The following is a 20,904-nucleotide window of genomic DNA, read 5'->3' as shown; positions in this document are numbered from 1 at the left end:
GTTTGCTCATTAAGGAGGGAAACGATGTTGAGTCCTCCCCCTGGCATTTCAGTTTTCTAAAGAGGAAGCAAATACATTCGGGGATTTACATTGGTTTCTGTGGGTTTCCTTACCCCTTGTCTTTTATATCTCCTTAGAATCCTTTTTTAGGATTCTCTTAGGCATCAGCTATAATGTGCACAGATCGACACAACTCACAGACCCCGGCACTGAACCTGAGGCACCAGATTTTTGCAAGCCCAAAGTGGGAAGAAGACAGGCTTTCAGGGGTATGACTGAAAGGCAGGAAAGACAGACAGACAGAAAAAGCAAAGGAAAGAAAAGATCAGGAAAAGACAGAGAGAAAAAGGACGTGGGGCTGGAGTAGGATGGCCAGTCAACCAATGCTATTTATTGAGCAGCTGTTCTAGGCACTTGGGAGAATACAGTAGACTCGATCCTTGCCCTCAGGGAGTTTACAGTCTAGCAGGGGATACAGACATTACAATGAATTTCGGATAGGAGGAAGTAATAGAGTACATAAGACTTGTACCTATGGAGGTTGTGGTATCCTCAGTGTTTAATGGCAGAAGAGCTGAAGTGTCAGGTGCAGGGGTGGGGGGGATATGGTGGGGCGATGAGAGATTAATCAGGAAAGGCCTCCTGAGAGAGATATGATCGCAGAAGTGCCTTGAAGATGGGGGAAAGCTGAGGTCTGTCAGATATGAAATGAGGTGGGGGAAGGGGGAAAATCCAGGCAGTGGGGAGGGTGTGATGACCTTTGTAGATAATGAACAGACACGTGAGACCATGTGATATATTGGACACTCAATGTGATACACACCATATTGCAAGAGTCTGCCTAAGGCTGCCTGAATCTAGAGTGTTTCTCTAGGGGAGAACCTTCTCTCCCCCCACCTACTCCTCCTGCCAACACACACACACAGGCACACTCCTGCTCCAGATTGTGTATCCCCTTCTAGACCCCTGTGAACATGGGAGCTGCTTCCGAGCTGAGAGACTTGGCAGGAGCAATTGAGGTGAAGGGAGGCTTGGCACTAAAATAAAAATCCTAAGCATGAGGGTGTTCAGGTCTGTATCTGTGCCAGAAAGGGGACAGACCAGCTGAAAAGAGGACAAGTAGCCTAATTAGGCCATGGGAGATGGTTTAAAGAGATCTACTATCCATGCACTCTCCCCTTCCCGAACCAAGCCTGGAAGCCACTGGTCCTGGGATCCAATGCCAACGCAGGCTTAGGTTGGGGAGGGGACAGTTTAAGGAGTGGAACTGCTGAGGGGATTGTTCATTCATTTTTCAAACTCCCCCCCCAGCCTATGACTGTGAAATCTCATTTGTCCAGGACCACCTAATTTTGTGATTTTATGGGCATGAAGCTGTTATGTGCTAACCCTCACTCATTCAGAGCCCAATTCACTCCCCCCTAAAACTGGCTCTAGGGGAGTCAAAGATAAGGGGTCAAGGTCAGGGAGGAAGGCAAAGAAAGAGCCACAATCAGGCGAGAACACACATCCAGATGAATTATATTATTTTCCACCTTTTCTGCCACCAAAACATGGGTATTGTTATTATTATTGTTATATTTGCTGAGCACTTTTTGTGTGCCAAGCACTGTTCTAAGCCCTAAAGCAGATACAATTTAAGCAGGTTGAACTCAGTCCCTGTCTCACTTGGAGCTCACTGTCTAAAGTGGAAGGGAGAACAGGTATTGAATCTCCATTTTACAGTTTGAGAAACTGAGGCACAGAGAAGTTAAGTGATTTGCCCAACATTACACAGGAAGCAATTGGCAGAACCAGGATCAGAACCCAGGTCCTCTGACCCCCAGGCCTGTTTTTTTTCCTCAGAGCCCTCTGCTTCTCTCTGTGTGATTTCCCATAGCCAAACCCCCTCCTCCTGGCAGGACTGGGTGGCAGCAGCAGTGAGTTGCATTTCTGGCATGGCCTGGGTGGAAGCAATGAAGAACAGCAGTGGCAGGGGTCCAGAGGAAACTGCACCCATCTGGTCAACTCAAAAGTGACCCCGATCTGACCATGCTGGAAACGCCTGTCCCTGGGTAGAAAGGCCAGTAGTAACAGCAGCAAAAGAGTTCTCTCCTGCTTCCCCAGCCACAAAGTGGGACCCTTAATGGATCTTACTGTAGGCAGCTTCATCCTGGGAAGCAGCATGGCTTAGTGGAAAGAGCCCAGGCCTAGGATTCAGGGGACCTTTTTTTAAATTTTTATAACGGTACTTGTTAAAGCGCTTACTATGGGGCAAGCAGTGTTCTAAGCACCGGGTCGATACAAGTTAATCAGGTCAGATACGGTCCATGTCCCACATGGGGCTCACGGTCTAAGTAGGAAGGAGAAGAGGTATTGACTCTCCATTTTGCAGTTGAGGAAACTGAGCCAAGTGACTTTGAGTGACTTGCCCGAGGTGACACAGCAGGCTAGTGGTGGAACCAGGATTGGAACCCAGGTCCTCTGGCTCACAAGCCTGTGCTTTTGTCCACTAGCCCATGCTGCTTCTGCCCTTAGGTCCCGGGTTCTCATCTCCACTCTGCCTCTTGCTTAGGGTTTGACCTTGGGAAAGTCTTTTCACTTGGGCAAGTCTGGGCCTCAGTTTCCTCCTCTGTAAAATAGGGATTAATTGCCTATTCTCCTTTTTACTTAGACTGTGAGCCCCAAGAGGGATAGGGACCTGATTATCTTGTCTCTACCCCAGCGCTTAGTACTTCTAGTGCTTGACACATAATTAGCACTTAACAAATCAACAGCATTTATTGGTGAGAAAGGGCCCTGCTCTCAAGAAGCTTACAATTTAATAGGGTAGAAGAATGGACATAAATAGCCAAATAAACAATAAAAAAAACTCACTACATTAGGTAGGGCAGAACATCAAAAAGCATAATAATAATAATAATAGGGATGACGTGTTAAGCTCTTAGTGTGTGTCAAGCACCGTTCCATGCACTGGGGTAGACACAAGATAATCAGGTTGGACACAGTCCCTGCCCCATGTGGGGCTCACAGTCTTAATCCCCCTTTTTCAGATGAGGTAACCGAGGCCCAGAGAAGTGAAGTGACTTGCCCTAAGTCAAGCGAAAGACACGTGGCGGAGCTGGCATTAGAACCTAGATCCTTCTGACTCCCAGGCCCGTGCTCTACCCACTAGCCCATGCTGCTTCCCAAGCATGAACCGCCTACCCAAATGGCAAACTCTGATGGCCTCAATGGAGGTGCACCTGAGGACGGCATCACATCCTTACAGTAGAAATAATAGTGTTTATTGAGCCTTTTCTGTGTACAGTAAGGGCTCTAAACTAGACTGTCCCCTCTAGACTGTAAACTCACTATGGGTAGGGACTGTGGCAACCAACTCTGTTATATTGTACCCTCCCAGGAACTTAATCCAATACACTGCACACAGTAAGCACTCCATTAATATGATGGATTGAATGCAGAGCACTGACTAAACACTGGGAAAGAGTGGGAATTAAATGCAGAACACAGACCCTGTCCCTCAAGAGACTCACAATCTACCAACAGAGAGGACCAGCTTATGCACATAACTCCCCAGAGCCATAAATGTTTTCCAAAGTATTTTACTCAGAGACAGGGACTTTGGCTTTTGCCTACTGTATAAAAAGTTCACCCTCTTTACAAATAGATCAGTTTTCTGTACAGAGGATGGTGGCCTCCTGTTGTGCCTTAGCTCTATGCTTTGTTTATCATTCTTCTGGGAGATTAGCATTGGTTTCTTGGCCTGGACAGATAGGCTTGATGTAAAGGCGATGCGTGAGCTCTGCTGGGTGTTTCTACATGCCGGCTGTTTGTTTAAGAATTGCGCAGGCACCCAACAGCCAAGCCGGGTGTTCCGGTCATGACGTGGGCCCGAGCCATACGCTCGGAGTCAGTTGGTACTGTAGACATTGCTTTGGCTCTTGTTTATAGCCAGGCAAATTTTGGCAAGCCCACAATCCAATAACCTTTCAGTATCACTTCCATTTTCTTCACATCTCCCGTGCTGCAGTTTGCATATTGTCACCAGTGCCCTTAGCCGAAGGCTCTTCGTGGGTTTGATGTTTCTACCTGAATCCTGACTCTCTTTAAAATTGTTCAACTACCTCCCCAATGCCATGTTTGTTTTTCCTCTTCCAATAGAAAGCAGAAAAAAAGTGTCCACAAGCTAGAAAACCAGTATTATGCAAATACTTGCTGGCGAGCTGAGCCTCATCCATCCGTTTTAATCTATGTACGTACGACTGAGTAAAAATACTATTATTTAACCTTTGTGGCCCAATTTGCAAGAAAAATAAAAAAAAATCAATTTCCACTGGGACTTAAAGCTGGTTTGTAAAACAAAGCCTGCGCATGCAGTAAATCTCTTGATGGTCCCTTTTGTAGTTCACATGCAAAAAGATGATAAAAATGAGTAGGCAGTTAAATACAGCATATCCTAAAACAGAAGGGCCTGGAATCAAGTTATTTTTAGCCCAAAATTAATTTGCAAATTTCTCAGATGAAATCCTGAGCTTAGATTTGGAAAAAAAAAATTCAGTCCTTCAATCGAGAAATAGATTCTTTTCTGTTAAATGTACAACAGAAATGCAGCTCCTTCCTTCTCCCCTGTCTTTCCTGGCAAGTATTTTGATTAAGGGTTTTGCACACATACAACAGGCAGTGAAATGTAACAAGCATAGCCATTTAAATGGTAATAAGAGGAAATAAGAAATGCATAAATGCTGATCTTATAAGAATATACTGATGGCTAATAAAAGAAAGCAGCAGGGAAGGTGAAGAGTATCTGCAGTGCAAAACGTATTCATTCTTTGCCAAGGGTCCACTTGTACAAAGAAGCAGGGTTGCCTAGTAGCCATCCCACTGCCAGGACTCCAAATTCTAACTTTTAGCTTCAGCCAGCAGTTCGCTGTGTGACCCTAGGTAAATTACTCAATCTCTCTGCACCTCAGCTTTGCTAAATGCCATGTGGGAATGCTTATCAGCGTGCTGAACACGGTGGTTACTGAAGAGTAATTAACAAGCGTGGTGAAGGGAATTATGAGATTCATTGCAGCTAATGCTAAGTTAGAATAGCAACCCAGTTCAAGTCAGCAATTTTCTTTTTTTTTCCCTCACAATAAATACATCATGAAAATGTGTGTGGCTTTGGGGCAAGTTTCTCAACCCTTCTGATTTTGTGTCCTGAAATGGGGAGATGCTCATAGCCTCCTGAGGATATCTGAGAAGCACTCTGGGACTCTGGAAAACCGAAAATGGAAAAGTTTGGCTATGCAAAAAAAATCCACGCTATTAAAACTGAATCCCTGGGGAGGGTGGCCATTTTCAGGGAAATATTAAGAGAAATGGGGGAAACACCTATTAAACTATTAAAGGAGAAAAACCTCTAGGCAGGTGCCATGAGTTCTGTTGTCCTCTCCCAAGAATTTAGCCCGGTGCTCTGCACCCAATAGGCACTCAGTAATACCATTGATTGATTGATGTTGTTATTGCAGCCAACATCAGAATTTGGTTATGGAAGGCATTGGGTAAATCAATAACTTAAGTTTACAAAAACACAGGATAATTCAAAGACTGGAGAAAAATCTTAAAATTCCTTTCAAAATGAAAGTTTTCATGTTTTTTTTTTTGGATGGGGGCTGTAAAATTTACCCAGAGTCTTTTTAATATTTCTGGATTTTCAGCTGTGAACTAAATTGCTGGGCCATTCACAAGCCCATCCTCAGCTGTGAGAGGGTCTTGAGTCCCAGGAGACTGATAATAATAATAATAATAGTAATAATGGTATTTGTTAAGCGCTGATCAGAGTGAATATCCCCAGATTTACCAGCGATCATGTATTCAAAAGTGATTTGTTGAGAGAGACAGGGAAGCAGAGAAAGGCCAGCCTGGTGGATTTAGAAATTGCCAGCAAGTTTAAGAGGGGCTTGGAGAGATTCATGGCCTAGCCGTCAATGAATCGATCAGTGGTATTCACTGAGTGTTTATGCAGAGCACTTGGGAGAGAGTAGTAGACACGATCCCTGCACACAAAGAGCTTACAGTCCACAAGGAAATACAGGCGTGAAATTACAGATAGGGAAAATGGCAGGATATAAGGATATGAACTTAATTGCTAAGGGTGGGGTGAATATCAATGCTTAAGGAGTACAGACCCAAGTGCGTAGGCGGCACAGAAGGGAGAGTGAGTAGGGGAAGGCATCTTGGAGGAGATGTGATTTAAAGGTGGGGAGAGTTCCCTGTCAAATACAAAGGAGAAGGGAGTTCCAGGCCAGAGGCAGGGCATGGGCGAGGGGTCGGCAGCGAGATAGGTGAGATCAAGGTGCAGAAAGTAGATTGGTATTCGAGGAGTGAAATGAATGGCCTGGGTTGTAGTAGGAGATCACTGAGGTAAGGTAGGAGGGGGAGAGCTGATTGAGTGTCTTAAAGCCAGTAGTAAGGAGTTTCTGTTTGATGTGGAGGTGGATGAGGAGGAGTGGGAGAAACACACACAATATTTTTTAGAATAATGATCTGGACAATAGAGTGAAATATGGACTGGAGTGGAGAGACAAGAGGCAGGGTGGTCAGCAAGGAGGCTGATGCAGTTGTCAGGGCGGGAAATAAGTGCTTAGATCAGGACAGTAGCAGTTTGGAAGGAGATGCTGTAAGCTTGTTGTGGGCAGGGAATGAGTCCGTTTGTTGTTGTATTCTCCCAAGTGCTTAGTGCAGTGTTCTGCACACATTGTGCTCAATAAATATGATTGACTCACTGGCTGACTAGAGGGAAGGAAGAGGGGAAAGTTAAGCATAGAAGATGGTTGGGCCCTAACCACGAGGGTGGATGTCAAAGAAGTCAACAAGCATATGTTTCTTCTAAGCGTCATTTTCTTCTGTCAGAGTGAGAGTACTGGACTGGGTGGACCAATAAAGCTATTGCTCAGAATCTTATGTTCTTCTGCTTGCTAAAAGGAATCCAAACCTGACTCTCCAGAAAGAGAGTTCTGTCATATCCTTGAAATCACCATTTTTTCTGGTCATAAACTTTTTGCTCCAGGGGGATAATGCTCTGTTGTTCATTATGGTTTAAAATTGTTGAGCCTAGTAGGAATCTTAACAACTTAATGACATGAATTCACCTCCCAGTCTGTAGGATAACATCTCAGTGTCCTGGTTCTTGTATTCTTTTCTGTGGTCAGGGAGCCTGCTTCATAGATCAGTTTGGACAGCCTACTATGGAGTTGATTTCATGGCCTGGGAATACTGAATCAGCCTCGTCTCTGGTCTCTTTGCCCACGGCCTCTCACCACTCCAGTCTATCCACTTCACAGACCCTCTTCTTGCAGCATCTCTTTAGGCACTCTCCTAAGAAAACACAAATGGCTACTCATCTCCCTCCACTTTAAGAAGAAACTCCTTGGCTTTGGGACTCTACCTCAGTTCTCTCCATCTCACATGTCAGCTCTCTGCATCCATTCTTCACATCTGGCAAACTCACCTTCTAACGTTCCTTCCTCCGACCCCCCGCTCGTGTTGTTCACCCAGCTTGGAACTTCCTTCCCTGCAAATCTGCCCAACCACAGCTCTCCCCATCTTCAAAGCCCCCCCCCCCCCCCCCCCCGGTCCCAGCCTAACTCCTCCAGGAAGCCCTCTCTGATTAATGCATAGCACTCCAAATCACGTCAACCCAACAACCACCCTCAGTACTTTATAGCCATCCTTAGCACTCTCCTCAGGTATATATTGAATGTACTATTATTCATTCTGATTTATTCTTATATTTCACCCTGACCAACTCATGTTACTGCCTGTTAGATCTTTGTTCTTCCTCCTGCACCTACTATTTTTATAGAATTTTGTCTGTCAACCTTCTCCAGTAGATTGTAAACTCCCTGAAGGCAGGGGACATATGTTTTATTTCTGCTGTCCTCCTGTAATCCACCCTCCCCCACCCCCCCCCAGCCTCTCAGGCCGGTGCTTTGCATGCAGGAGACACTCAATAAAGGTCATTGATACTGATCCTTGATCCATGATCAGTAATACTGATCCATGTCAGTAAGTGGACAGGGGAGCATCTCATTGCAAAGTGAAAGAGCTTTATGTGTGGAACTCATTTACAGCCAAACTGACCTCAGCATAGTGCTGGCGTTGCCTGCCCGGGAACCAGCTGCTGCTGCAGTCTTCATCGCCCGCATTTGCCAGCTATTTTCAGGATTGCTGTTGAGTCTGTTCACCTCCAGAGTGTCCTAGGTGGGTCGACAGTCAAAAATCTTCACATACCCCCTCCCCCACCCCCCATGGCATAACCCCAGTAGACACACCTCTCCTAGCTGTTCTAATTCTCCCCCATCACCCTGGTAAGATGTGGATAGGACTTTGAGTTGGGTGGGCAAAGATTTATTACTCATCTTTTTATATACTCCTTTAACATACTTCTTTTCAGCTGCCTGTTCTCGTCTGGCATTGAATTCTTGTCATTACTAGTGATAATTATGTTATGTGGACTGAAGTTATTAGAAATGACAATTTAGATAGTATGTGCAAATTGATTAAGATTCATTATTATTTTCAAATTAATTGTGAAGTGACGTTTTGCCATCAGCAGTTATTAGAAAACAGCAGTGCCAAAATAATAAAATAACATTTATAATGAGTCTCCATTTTTATCTGCTAAGTTTAATTACAAGACTTCTATTTATTTTAGGAGCCTAATGAGAATTATTATGCTTGCTATCTACAAGCCCTTTCATAATGCAGTGTTTAATAAATGCGCCATCACTGAACACTTTGCTCTTCCTCGCAATTTCCTGAGCCAAGACCTAGCTAGCCCCCATGGCAGTCTCATTTGCTTGAGCAACTTTCTTGAAAGCAGATTGCTGAGCTGCAAGTTCTGTATGTAGCTGTGCCAGTTTTTGCTTCTGTGGCGACAGTGTATCGTAAGAGCTATGGGTTGTCTTGTAATGGTGCATGAGGCTGTGCACTCTAACAACGGCTACTGCACTGATACTGCATATCAAGCACAAAATCTTGTCCACTCTTTGGACTACAAAGTAGGAAAAAACTTCTTTCTTATTCAGACTGCAGTGCTTTTTCTTTACAGGCTGCAGGTTTCAAGCACAAGTAAAACTCTGGTGAAGAGACAAGGTAATAGCTGAGAGATTATCGTACTTACAGCAAGCTGGATACCGTATGTGCATTTCGGAAGTATTTTTCACTTGCATATCTCTGAGTATGACATAAAAATTGATGCCTGACTACTTGTTTTGTTTCATTGTCTGTTTCCCTTTTTTAGACTGTGAGCCTGGTGTTGGGCAGGGATCGTCTCTATCTGTGACCGAATTGTCCATTACAAGAGCTTAGTACAGTGCTCTGCACACAGTAAGCGCTCAACAAATATGATTGAATGAATGAATGAATGAATACAAATATGCCATGTGCATCTACAGTGGAGTGTGCATTCAATTGCAGCAATCTCTCAGTGCTGCCACTCTTCACTTTCCAAGGTCTTGTGTCTTCAAACTGAGAAGCAGGATTGTCCGGTGGACAGAGCCCAGAACTAGGAGACCCAGGACCTGGGTTCTAACCCTGACTCTTACTACTTGCTTTCTGTGTGACCTCGGGCAAATCACTTAATTTCTCTGGGCCTCAGTCCCTTGTCTGTAAAATGGGGTTGAAATTCCCATTCTCCTTCCCTCTTAGAGCTAAGTAGGACAGGGACTGTGTCTGATCTGATTATCCTGCTCCTACCCCAGTGCTTAGCACAGAGTAAGTGCCAAACATCACAATTATTGTTATTAGAGTAGCGGCAGATACATTTCTCCTTTAATTATTTTCAAATTAATTTTCAAATTAAGGAGAAAAAAACTAATTTAAGGAGAAAACAGGCATTTAATGGTCCAAATCTTTTCCTTCAAGAAAAATATATGCCAGTCATTAAAAAGAAGGCGTTTGGGGTCATGGGCTGCATCTGGGTAGTCTGATAAAGAAGCCCTGTGAAGTATTTCTGAAGTGGCAGTGATATCCAGTCACTGTTTTCCTCTACATTTTTGTTTACAGCGCTTATTAAAATGAATTTATTAGTGTGTTGGATTAATAGAAACAATACAATGTTTTCTTCACATGTGCCTTAATAAACCACAGTTATTAGAAGTCCGGCCCCCAGAAAAAATGATTGCTTTTATCCAACAGCCATATGGCCTGGTCCATTCTGATGTCATGCTAAACAAAACGCCTTCTGTATTTAACAAAACGGAAGTCTTGACTACAAGCTTCTACTCCCAACTCATCTGTTAATTTAGTTGTCAAGGACTACGGATCCAAGTCCCTAAATGTCCCTGTGCCTCAGTTTTCTGACCGGTGTTGTTGATCCTTGGCTTACTCCATGCTTCACTTGAATCTTTTAAGGTCCCAAAGAAAGATATTAGAACAAGCATTTGCATTGGTACCAATTTTTCAATTTTGAGTGCAGGGGTGAAAAGTGGGGGTGGGGACTTGGATGGGAGGCTTGTGGGATGGGGCTTGAGAGTAACAGGCAGGTTGGCTCCAGAGGCTAATGGAATAGAAAGACCTGATTTGAAGTCCTTGTTATAAATCTGGGATGAGCAAGGCTGAGAGTCTGGCCCAAAAGGCTTATGGGCACAGCCTATGGCTTGCTGCACACCTGGAAACCCAAATGGCCAAGGGCCGCATCAAACCATGCAGTTGCCACCTAGGAACATTGGAGCTTTTTAGAATAAAGTTATATTATTTACTGACTGAAATGGAATTTTCGGTTTCATGAGAGGTTGGAGTTAGATTCATCTGTAACCACTGGCAGAGTGTAGAGACACAGGAGGGAGAGGCATTTTGTTTCTGTTTTTGAGTCCACAGGGAGATATTTGTGATATTAGACAAACACATGATGAATGTCTTGAAGGCTTATTATTAGGTGCAATGGGCTGACATCCTTTGCTTGAGGGAGATGCGGTGGGACATTTGAAACTACATGGGAGCAAAGATGCAGTGAGTAAAGAGATTCCCAGGGAGAGGTTCTGTCCTTAGAGGTCTCTCACACTTCTGATTCACTGCAGTGGAGGAATAGGCCGGCGAGGTAGTGGCTCAGAGTGACGTCCTGGTGAGTACAAATCAGACATTTAAACAGAATGCGTTTTGGTAACCTGGCCTCATAATGTCATTTTCATAAAACAACATACAAATGAGATCTCTCTTGGAACAAATTGAGCATTAGTGAACATTTATCTTCATGGAGGACATCAGAGCTTGCCAGGATAGAAAGTTTAATAATATTTATAGCCACTGCCTTTCGGATTGAATTTTAAAAAAAACATGCACAAATCACTGCTTGACTGTAATGTGAAGAAATGTGGCTGCTAGCTGGAAGGTAACATGGAAGACCTTCTCCTGCGAGAGACTGGGCGGCGGGGAGGTGGGGGTGGGCGGGGAAGGCTTCCCATTATGCATCCATTAACATCAGAGCCCCTCCCCTTGCAGTGCTTTTCTTTTTAAGGAAGCATGGACACCGCTTGCTTCTCTAGCTATACACTGCCCCTGCGCTTCCACCAATTTTGTTCATCTCTCCAGCTCTGCCCTTCAGACTGGGTTCCCTGCAGGTTTGTGGCACTGGGTCCATCTGCACTGATCCCGGGTCAGAAGTGCTTTTCGATTCTTGATGAGCACTCTTTACCACTGGCTTTGCGGTACACGCGTGTAGTGGATGGTGTCATGGGCCAGAAATCACCAGAAATCCTGGGTTTCAGGATGGACTCTATGGCTGATTTTCAGTACATCATTGACTGTGAGCCCCAAGATTAGAACCCAGTTCCTCTGACTCCCGGGTCTATGCTCTTTTGGCCAGGCCGAGAAATGGGCATCCACTGGAGGTTTGTGAGGAGAAGGGTGATATGGCCCGATTGGCAATTTAGGAAGCTAAAATGTGCATCAGGTTAAGGCTTATTGATCAATCTATTAGTGGTATTTAGCGAGTGCTTACCCTATGCAGGGCACTGCACCAAGCACTTGGGAGACTGCAATGCAGTAATAAGAATAATGATGATGATGGTATTTGTTAAGCGCTTACTATGTGCCAAGCACTGTTTTAAGCTCTGGGGGAGATAAAAGAGAATCAGATTGTCCCACGTGGGGCTCACAGTCTTAATCCCCATTTTAGAGATGAGGTAACTGAAGCACAGAGAAGCAGCATGGCTTAGTGGAAAGAGCACGGGCTTGGGAGTCAGAGTCATGGGTGCGAATCCCTGCTCCGCCACTTGTCAGCTGCGTGACTTTGGGCAAGTCACTTAGCTTCTTTGTGCCTCAGTTACCTCACCTGTAAAATGGAGATTAAGACAGTGAGCCCCACACAGGACAACCTGATAACCTTGAATCTACCCCAGCACTTAGAACAGTGTTTAAAAAGTACCATAAAAATGTGACTTGCCCCAAGTCACATAGCTGACAAGTGACAGAGCCAGGATTAGAATCCATGACCTCTGACTCCCAAGTCCATGCTCTTTCCACTAAGCTGTGCTGCAGGAGAGTTGGTAGACACAATCCTTGCCTAAAGGACCTTGTATTCTGTTTATTTTATTTTAATTTATGGTATGTGTCTAAGTGCTTACTATAGGTCAAACGCTGTCCTAAGAGTTGTGGAAGGTAGAGTCATTAAAATAAATTACAGAGAGGGGAAATGGCAAGGGTATAAGGATATGTACATGAGTGCTGAGGGGATGAGGGGGTGTTGAATATCAAATGCTTAAATGGTACAGAACCAAGTGCACAGTCTACACTGAAGGGAGAGAGAGTAGGGGAAATGAGGGCTTAGTCGGGGAAGGCCTCTTGGAGGAGATGTGATTTTAGGATGGCTTTGAAGGTAGGGAGAATGGACATATATAGGAAATGAGCGGGAGGATGTTCCAGGCCACAATTAGCAATGCCCACCATAGACGCAGTGGGCAAACAGAGCCCCACCCCCCACCCCCTGCCAACCCCCAATACTGTGGTCCATCAATGTCTCTGTCGCTTTGGTTCTTCCCACACTCACTCTGAGGGGGCTAATTCACCCTATCCTCTTCCATTTTTTTGATAACAATCCAAATCGAGGCTGATACTGTCCTAGAAATTAGGGCAACTTTATGCCAAATCTGGTGTGTGGCCCTTTTCCCAGGATTTAAAATTTCTCACATATTTCAAAGCTGGGTATCGACTGTCTTCTTTAATATTTTCTTTGAACCAGTAACAAACTGAATAATAGAATTATTATCAGAGCCTTAAACTTAAAGTAACCAGTAACTTTTAAAATAGGAGCCTAAGCTCTTTCCTCGTGTTACATAAAGCACATTTGATAATAGGTTCTTAAGTTAGCGCTACCAACACTTTGCCACTCCACCAAATATAGCATTTCCATTTAAAATTCTCAGACTGTAGCATTCCCTGGGCTATTGTCAGTCACACTCACAGAACAAAAATAGTAACACAATCACAGAATGCATCAATGCCAGAGACTGTCTTTTCTAATTGGAAAACAAATAAGATTTGTTGGTTATTTATGTTTCATCCTGAAGGAAAACAGCATCTACCATTCTTTAATTTGTCCATGGGCGATTTTGTGAGGCGCTGTGAATTGAGCTCTTACTGCAGCAGAAACTTTCCCATTGTCTGCAGGGGAAAGTTTCTGGCAGACATATTTTCTGTGGGAATGACAAATAGAGTATTTTTGAAGTCCAAACCTACTGTATGGTCTCCAGAAACTTTATTGGAGCCTTAGTTGCCAGTCCTCCAACCCACTGACAAACTCCCCCCATCACATGGATTGGAAAGATCTTGAGGCTGGAAAGGATCTCCTGCCTGGGGCTTAAGTTGTAATCGAAGAGGGGTTAGGGCTCAAGTGATGACACAGTCTTACAATTTAAATGTGTAATGACTTTGAATGTGCAATGGTATTATGATCATTATTGCCGCCCCCCTTCTACTTTACCTCGATGATTTCCTATTACAACCCAGCATGCTCACTTTGCTCTTCTAGTGCCAACCTACTCACTGTACCTTGATCTCATCTGTCTCGCCACCATCCCCTTGTCCACATCTGGCCTCTGGCTGGAACTCCGCTCTCCCCCACCCTTTCATTTCTGAGAGACACCACTTTCCCCACCCTCAAAACCCCACTAAAATCACATCTCCTCCAAGAGGCCTTCCCCGCATCCTCATTTCCCCTACTCCTCCCTGCTGCTTCATCTATGCTCCTGTATCTGTACCTTTTAAGTACTTTATACTCACTCCACCCTCACCCCCACAGCATTTATGTACTTATCCATAATTGATTTTAATGTCTGTCTCCCCCCTCTAGACTGTGAGCTCCTTTTGGGCAGGGAACGTGTCTACCAATTCTGTTGCATTGTACTCTCCCAAGTGTTTATTTAGTACAGTGCTCTGCACACAGTAAGTGCTCAATAAATACCATCAGTTGATTGATTGGTTATTTGAAAGAGCAGTTTACTAGTCTAGTACTGTGGGAATCGTTGATGTTTGCAAGCTAAAATATCAATCTTGTAAATACTCTCATAGCTTAAATTGTCAGCCCAGAGTTGCCAGGGCTATGAATGTCCAATTCCACAGGGTCCAGGGCACAAATTAACCACTGCTTCTGCCTTTCCCCCAGAAAGGATAAAACATGGCCCACAGTGCTCAGTTCAGTATACTGGGGGATCAGATTTCTGTCTTTCAGAGAGTTTGGCATCGCTTTTCTTTCCTCTCTATTAATGTCTGATTTGGCTTCCCACCCTTTAATCATCTAATGCCCAAAGAGTTCCTGAACGGGGTTGACGAGAATAGGAAAATTTGGGGGGTATAGAAGCCCTGTGCGGAGTGCTTGGAGGAGCAGGAAGCAGTGAGTAGACAGAGTCTTTTCCCTCAGGGTTTTTTTTTTTTTAAACCTGTCTTTGGGAGCTCTGTGGGGCTCTTGAGGAAGATTTGCTGGGAGGCAGTCCATGTCTTCTGGATTCCTATCTTCAGTCTGCTGGGAACATCCATCAGACAAGACTGACAAGTCACAGATCTATGACGATCACCTCCAGATCCAGATGACTCATCTTGCTGGTGCCTGTTAAGCCTCAAAAGGAAATAAGTTTTTTATTCCTGAGCTTTCCCTCCTGGAGGCACCTAGAAGCTTTGGGCAATAGGGTTTATGATCTGACCTCTGAGGATTTTCTTTCACAGCTGAACTTTTCTAAATGTCACTTTTCTCTGTCTACCCCTGAAAACCCTGCAGAAGCTGGCTTCCTTCCATCAGTCTTCTCTCTAGGAAAACAGCGTAGTCTAGTGGATAGGGCCTGAGAGTCAGGGGACCTGGGTTCTAATCCCAGTTCTGTCACTCGACCGTTGTTTGATCTTGGGCAAGGCACTCAAACTTCTCTGTGCTTCAGTCTCCTTGTTTGTAAAATGGGGATGAAATACTGTTTTCCCTCCCTCTTAGACTGTGAGCCCCATGTGGGACAGGGACTGTGTCCAACCCTATTATTTTATATCTACCCCAGTGCTCAGTACAGTGCCAGGTAAAAAGTGCTTAACAAGTACGATTGTTGTCATTATTGTTATTATTTCTCTGCCTTTTCTTGGGGGTATCATTCTGTCTAATTTGTTTTTTATAATCTTCATCTGGTCCTCAAATTTAAAGCCTGTCAGAGAATCAATCAAACTCAAGTTCTCCCTCTTACCCTCTCACCACTCCACTGGGATGCTTTTGTCTTTCTCCCTTTTCCCAGCCATTTCTCAGGAGATCATCTCCCACCTGTCCTCCAAATCCCTTGAGCTTAGGCCTCTGACTGTATTCCCTTCTCACCTCTTAAAATTGTTTGCTTCCACTCTTCTCCCCGCCTCCCACTGCTTTTTTCAACTTCTTACTCCCTGTTGGCTTCTGCCCTTCTGCCTTCAAACACCTTGAAAGAGCCCTCTCCTGATCCCATGACCCCCTCTGGTTATCTCCTCATCTCCCTGCTCCCATTCCTATCCAAACTCTGAGTGAGGCATATACAAGGCAGGGCAGGGACCATATCTACCAACTCTACCAACTCAATTCTTGATTCTGTTTATTGCTATTGTTCTTGTCTGTCCGTCTCCCCCGATTAGGCTGTAAGCCCGTCAAAGGGCGGGAACTGTCTCTATCTGTTACCGATTTGTACATTCCAAGCACTTAGTACAGTGCTCTGCACATAGTAAGCGCTCAATAAATACTATTGAATGAATGAAATAAATACTATTGAATATTGTATTATACTCTTCTAAGTGCTTAGTACAGTCTGCACACAGTAAGCACTCGATAAATACCATTGACTGATATACAACTGCTGCCTTAATTTCTTCTCTACTAACTCTCTTCTTGACCCGCTGCAGTTAGGTTTTGGACGCTGGCATCTCCAAGGTCACCGGTGACCCCCATTATAAACTAGGTCCAAACGACAATATGCCATCCTAATCTTCCTTGACCTTGCAGCTGCTTTTGACACTGTGGACCACTACCCTCCCTCCCTCACAACCTGATCAGATGTCGACCTACTCCTCAAAAACCACCAATGGTTCATTCATTCATTCAATCGGATTAATTGAGCACTTATTGTGTGCAGAGCACTGTACTAACCACTTGGAAAGTACAATTCAGCAATAAAGAGAGACAATCCATGCCCACACCAGGCTTACAGTCTAGAAGGGGGGAGACAGACATCAAAACAAGTAAACAGGCATCATTATAAATAAATAGAATTATAGATACATACACATTGCCCATTAATCACTGCATCAAGACTTCAGCTCTCTCCCTCTTAATAATAATAATACTAATAATAATAATGATGGTATTTGTGAAATGCTTACTATGTGCCAAGCACTGTTCTAAGCACTTATCCACACTCTTTTTGCACTATCCTCCAGCTTACACTCTTCATTCCTCTCAAACTAACCTACTCACACTGCCTCGTTCTGGTCTCTACCACTGCCAACCTCTTGCTCATGCCTTCTCTCCTTACTGGAACTCCCTCCAACTTCACATCTTCCTCCTTGAGGAGGCCATCCCCACTTGATTGCTAATCTCCCCATTTTACGTCTCCAACTGCCATCACAGCCCTTTTTCGGCACCTAAGCACTGAAGTGCAGTACACACATAATCCTGAGCAATTATATGCATATCTTTATGCTTTATTACTTCCTCCTATCTGTAATTTATTTTAGTGTCGGTCCCCCGCTAGACTGGAAGATCCCTGAACACTGGGATCTAATTTTACTACCTCTATTGTACTCTCTCAAGAACTCAGTAGAGTGCTCTGCGCCAAGGCACTCAATAAATACTCTTGACTGATAGAATGATTTTGCTAGAGTTCATTGGTTTAGAGGGTCTCAACTACCATCTATCCGGGGCAACTTCCAAATCTACCTGCCTAGCTCTGACCTTTTATCTAACTCATAATCTTGCATCTCCACTTTCCTACAGGACATCTCCATCTGTATGTCTCGCCTGCACCTGTAACTCAGGATTTTTTTAAATGGAACTATTATCTACCCATTAACTTTTCCACCTCCATTGATGCTACCACCATCTTTCCTATCCCATATACCTGCAAACCTAGGTTTTTTTTAATGTTATTTGTTAGGCACTTACTAGGTGTCAGGTACTGTACTAAGCGCTGGGGTAGATACAATCAAATCAGGTTGGATACAGTCCATGTCCCATGTGGGGCTCACAGTCTTAATCCCTGTTCCACAGATGAGGTACCAGAGTCACAGAGAAGTAAACTGATTGCCGAAGGTCACACAGCAGACAAGTGGTGGAGCTAGGACTATTCTATATTCTGGATTCCTCACTATTCTTGAACTCTCACCCATATTGCCAAATGCTACCAGTTCTCCCCACATAATATCTCCTGGATCAGCTTCTTCCTCTTCACCTAAACTACTGCCTCAACCTCTCCCCCACCACTCTATTCTGTGTGCTGCTGCAATGGATCGTCTTCTTGAAGCATCCTTTGACTCACAGATCTCCTTTCCTCAAAACCCTCTACCTACTTCCTGTGTCTCTCTGTATCAAACAAAAACTCACGATCAGCTTCAAGCCTCGCTCCATCCTACATATCTGCTCTTTTCACCTGGTTTCCCTCAGCTCAATTTCTTTGCTCCTGTCAAGATAACCTTCTAACAACCTCACTCTCATCTTTCCCACTTTCATCCCCTCGCTCGGGCTGTTTCCCAGCCCAAACTCCCTCTCTCTTCAAATTCGACAGACCACAGCTCTCCCCACATTCAGTGGTCTCCTAAAATCCCACCTCCTCTAACCAGCTTTCCCCATTTACTTACTGGCACATCATGTTGTACAAAGCCACCGTCAATCTCCAGCCTTTATACATTTATGAATACCCATCTTGGGCACTTTTGTGTATGTACTATTCAACTGTGCATTTAAAGTACCATATATACTTGTGTAATTGCCCCACACTTCTGGCACAGATTTTTTAGCATCGAAACAGCCGGGGATGTTATACTGGTCATGGATAGAATTAGGTCTAGCATCAATCTGTTGACCTTATTATCACCATTTTGTTCCTCCTGCCCTAGCCCATGGCAGTCTTAACGAATGAACTAATTTCACCTGCTCTGTTGCAATCTTATCCTTTTGCTCCTCTTCCAGCCCTCTGCTAGCTTGGCTATCACTATTTACAATTATGTGGTATGAACAATCATCTTTATTCCTTCCTTAAGAATTTGTGGGAGCAATCTTGCAAATAAATATGGTACTTTCTCTGGTCACTCTATTTGGGTGACCATGGACAAGTCAGTTTCCTCGTATGTAAAATGGAGATAAAGTACCTGTTCTCCCTCTTAGATTGTGAGTCTCGTGTGGGACAGGGACTGTGTACCTACCCCAGCAATATAACTCTACCTTCTTCTCCTTCATTGACTCCCATACCCATTGCCCCCACCAAACATTCTGTACTTTCAATTCCCTCCCAAAACCACCAGCATCCCTTCTTCCCTCTCTCTTGCCCCCAGTGACCTTGCCAGATACTTGATTGACAAAATCTAATCCATCAGTTATGAGCTCTCCCCATGGCCTCTCCAGCTCCTTCCAATCCCCTCATCCCCTCTCTCATCCTTCTTGGCTGTCTTTCAAGAGGTGTCTGCTTTCAGAGTCTACCCCCTCCATCTGCACCTTCGACCCCTTTCAACATTCTTTCTCACCTTATAAAAACATTTGCACCCACTCTTTGACTACTATCTTCAACTGCTCACACTAATGGATCCTTCCCCTCCACTTACAAATAAGCCCTTCTCTCCCCTACAGTTTAAAAACAAAAACAAAAAACTTATTTGGACACAGCATCCAGCCATTACTCTATCTTCCTCCTCCTATATCCATCCAAACTCTTCAGTCAATCAATCAAATTTATTAAGCACTTACTATGTGCAGAGCACAGAACACAATACAGAATTAGCAGACTTGTTCCCTGCCCATAACGAACTTACAGTCTTCAAATGGATTGTTTACAGCCTCTGACTCCACTTCCTCTCTTCCAATTCCCTTCTTGATTCCCTGCAATCTGGTTTCTGCCCCTTTAGCTCTGAGATGACTCTGTCCAAGGTCACCAATGACTTTCTTTTCATCAAAGCTCAAGAACTCTACTCTGTCCTGATCTTCCTCAGCCTCCCAGGAGGCCAATGGAAGATTAGCCGGGAAACTGAGGTGAGACAGGCAAAGTGCATGTGGAGAGACTACGTTGCTTACCCCCACACCATTATCCTCATCACCTTCCCATGATCTCAATGTCTGTCGCACTCCCAGATCGCTCTGTCAGTGTAGGTATATAGAGTCTGTGAGTCCAGTGGGCTGGCTTATTCCCTTCTCTGGGACCAATTTCTGAACCCCTTGGTAGCAACCCTCCTACTGTTCACCTCTCCCCTTGGTCTCCTCTGGGAAGACAGAGGTAGGATTTTCTTGGGGATGTGGGGCAGGGGCTGAGATTTTCCCCTCCTCCATACCACCAGGAAATCCAAAGCATGACAGAGAAGCAGCGTGTCTCAGTGGAAAGAGCCCAGGCCTGGGAGTCAGAGGTCGTGGGTTCGAATCCCCGCTCTGCCACTTGTCAGCTGGGTGACTGTAGGCAAGTCACTTAACTTCTTTGTGCCTCAGTTACCTCATCTGTAAAATGGGGATTAACTGTGATCCTCACGTGGGACAACCTGATTAGCCTGTGTGTACCCCAGCGCTTAGAACAATGCTCTGCACATAGTAAGCGCTTAACAAATACCAACATTATTATTATTATTATGACTGGGGAGATAGCCCGATTAGGACACAGTCTCTGTGCTACATGCCATGTCGATGAAGATGATAGTGTAGTAAGATCGCAGTGGGAGGATTGAGGAGAGAAAAGATGTGGGGCAGTGCCACTGGGGTTTCTCACAGGTTCCCCAACTTGGAGGGAAATTTCTGGCCCTTGACATCTCCAGCAGGTTTGCTTATGTGCAAAGAGGTCTGTGGGACCAGCCATGTAAACAGACTAAAGCAGCAGAGTTCAGGGACCCACAGGATCTAAGGTCCATGATCCTTTTTTTTTTGTCGGGGGCTGTTGATTCAGAGTCTTGGAAATGTGCCCACAGTTCAGGGACTGGCATGGGGTGGAAGCAGGTCCCACTTGAACCAGTGGGCCAACTGAGCCCACCGTGTGTACCTTCTAGCCACCAACCAATGCTGAGTGATGAGCTGTCTCCCTAGGTCCACTGCATCCATGCGTACCAGGTGGAAAATAGCAGCCGATGTGCCAGGCATGGGAGGGAAGGGTATGTGGGAAACTCTGGGCTGGGGGCAGACTTTGCCCTGATATCCTCTCTTGGATCCATCCCCTTGTCCAGGACCATCTGGTGACCGAAGCTGGCCTTGGCTGGGGATAAGAG

General features: G+C 44.7%; 1 protein-coding gene across 15 annotated transcripts in view; it reads left to right on the top strand.

Annotated features, from left to right (window-relative positions):
- The window catches only part of ATP2B2 (ATPase plasma membrane Ca2+ transporting 2), a 563,774-nt gene that overhangs the window by 343,912 nt on the left and 198,958 nt on the right, over positions 1–20,904 (top strand). The window contains exon 1 of one of the 15 annotated variants that reach the window (XM_039910395.1): positions 9,104–9,123. The exons of the other annotated variants lie outside the window; for them this stretch is intronic. The gene's annotated coding sequence lies outside the window, so the exon portion shown is untranslated. Of the gene's footprint in view, positions 1–9,103; positions 9,124–20,904 lie in introns of those variants that run through there. 15 annotated transcript variants of the gene reach the window in all.

The sequence above is a fragment of the Ornithorhynchus anatinus genome, chromosome X1, assembly GCF_004115215.2.
Source record: "Ornithorhynchus anatinus isolate Pmale09 chromosome X1, mOrnAna1.pri.v4, whole genome shotgun sequence".
Lineage (NCBI taxonomy): Eukaryota > Metazoa > Chordata > Mammalia > Monotremata > Ornithorhynchidae > Ornithorhynchus > Ornithorhynchus anatinus.
The sequence above is the reverse complement of the archived record's forward strand: the minus strand, read 5'-3'. Positions and strand labels throughout refer to the sequence as shown.